At 44.0% G+C, this 2,116-nt stretch overlaps 1 pseudogene; it reads right to left on the bottom strand.

Annotated features, from left to right (window-relative positions):
* Positions 1 to 299: 299 nt before the first annotated feature.
* LOC122198672 lies at positions 300 to 1,869 on the bottom strand (annotated as a pseudogene).
* Positions 1,870 to 2,116: the final 247 nt, after the last annotated feature.

Raw genomic sequence — 2,116 nt, forward strand, 5'->3', positions numbered from 1 at the left:
CATCTGAGCTTTTAGTGAGTCACAATCTTTTTTCTGGTGAAGTATCTTGCCTTGATGTTGGCTACAGTGGCTGTGGCGATTTCTGAAAATAAGACAACAGTAAAGTTTGTAGCATGAATTAACTCCCTTTTTTTGAAGGGTGTACATTTTATTAGAAACCTTAAATACTCTTCAGACATAATACAATGTCTTCAGGAAAGGCTCTCATGTGCTCTCTAGTGTAAACTGACATTTTTGGATTAGGGGCAAGGAGAGGGATAGCATGAAAAACGAGTGCTTAGTTTGCCAAAAAGATCCCCTCATGAATGCTCTTCAGCTAGCTTATCAGATTTTTCCATAGCTTCTTCAACGTGACCTACCATATAGAAGGGCTGTTCTGGGAGATGGTCATATTCACCTGCTAAAATCTGTTAGAATCCTTTGATGGTCTCCTTCATACTCTCCTTCATAGGTATCACCTTCCCCATGTGATCTATGAAAACCTCAGCAATCTGGAATGGCTGACACAAGAAAGGCTGTATTTTTCTGTGCATGGGATACAGTCAACTTGTCTTCCTCAGAAAGTTCATCCATACCCAGGGTGGCAATGATGTCCTAGAGGGATTTTTAGTCCTATAAGATCTTTGGTACCCCATAGGCAACATCATGATACTCATTTCCAACAATGTTGGGATCCAGGATTCCAGAGGTGGAATCCAAAGGATCCACAGCTGGATAGACACCCAACTCAACAATAGCATGGGACAATACAGTGGTAGCATCCAAATGGGCAGGGGGAAGGGTCAGTAAAATCATCAGCAGGTACAGAGGTAATAGATCCCTTCCTGGTGGTGGTGATTCTTTCCTCCATGGTACCCATATCAGTAGCCAGGGTAGGCTGACAGCCCACAGCAGGAGAAATTCTGCCCAATAAAACAGACACCTCAGACCCAGCCTGGGTGAAGTGAAGATGTTACCTATAAATAGCAGTACATCTTGACCTCTTGGTCTCTGAGTATTCAACAATAGTCAGCCCATCCAGAGTTACCTTGTAATGAGCACTAGGTGGTTTCTTCATTTGACCATACACCAGCGCTACCTTGGGGGTAGCATCTTTTAAGGTGATAACACCAGACTCAATCACTCATAGTTTGTCATTGCCTTCATATGTCCTCTCACAAATACCAGAGTATTTGTGACAAACACAGAGTAACTACCATGGGCTTTGACGACATTGTCAATTAACTCCATGATCAGTACTGTCTGGCACATTCCAGCACCAATAAAGAACCCCGTTTTTCCTCCTTTGGCATAGGGATCCAGCAAATCCACAACCCTGATAGCAGTAACCAGAATTTCTTGTTCAAAACTCATCTCCATGAACTCAGGAGTCTCAGCATGAATAGGTGCAAACTTGATGGGGCCTCCCTCATCAATGGTTTCTCCGATGACATTCATGATTCTGCCCAAGGTCTCAAAACCAACAGGAATTTTGACTGGTGCACCACAATACAGGACTTTCTGGCCTCTAACTAAGCCTTCTGTACCCTCCATGGCAATAGTCCTTACAGTGCTCTCACCCAAATGCTGAACCACCTCCAAAACCAACCCTGTCTCTCTGCCTTTCACTTCCAGTACATTTAGGATGGGTGGTAGTCTCTCATCAAACTGAAAACCTACCACTGCACTGATGACCATCAGCATATCCCCAGTGGCAGTTCCTGCCTTCAGGGAAGGAGATGTTTAGGCAGCATAGTCTCTGGCAAGCTGGAGTGCTACCAGGGTGGCCTGCAGTAAGACCTAGGTTTGGCATAGCAGTGTGGAGGGGCCAAGTCCCCACAGGGCCCTGGAGGCCAAGGTAGAGGCAACACAACCTACAGAACCCAACATGGCAGATCGTGGAGTGGACTCTAGTTTTTCTCCTCACAAATAGTTTCTCTGTAGCAGGACATGCTGTTGATAGCATTTTACCCACAGTAGAACTTCTTACAAAATTGGAGTCAATTGTCTCAAACCCTGCCACTCCTTTATCAACTAATAAGATTTAGAAATCTTTTGTTATCATTTCAACAATATTCACAGTATCTTTACCAAGAATACTTTCCATCTCAAGAAACCATTTCCTTTGTTTATCCAT

The sequence above is a fragment of the Panthera leo genome, chromosome C2, assembly GCF_018350215.1.
Source record: "Panthera leo isolate Ple1 chromosome C2, P.leo_Ple1_pat1.1, whole genome shotgun sequence".
NCBI classification, from domain to species: Eukaryota; Metazoa; Chordata; class Mammalia; order Carnivora; family Felidae; genus Panthera; species Panthera leo.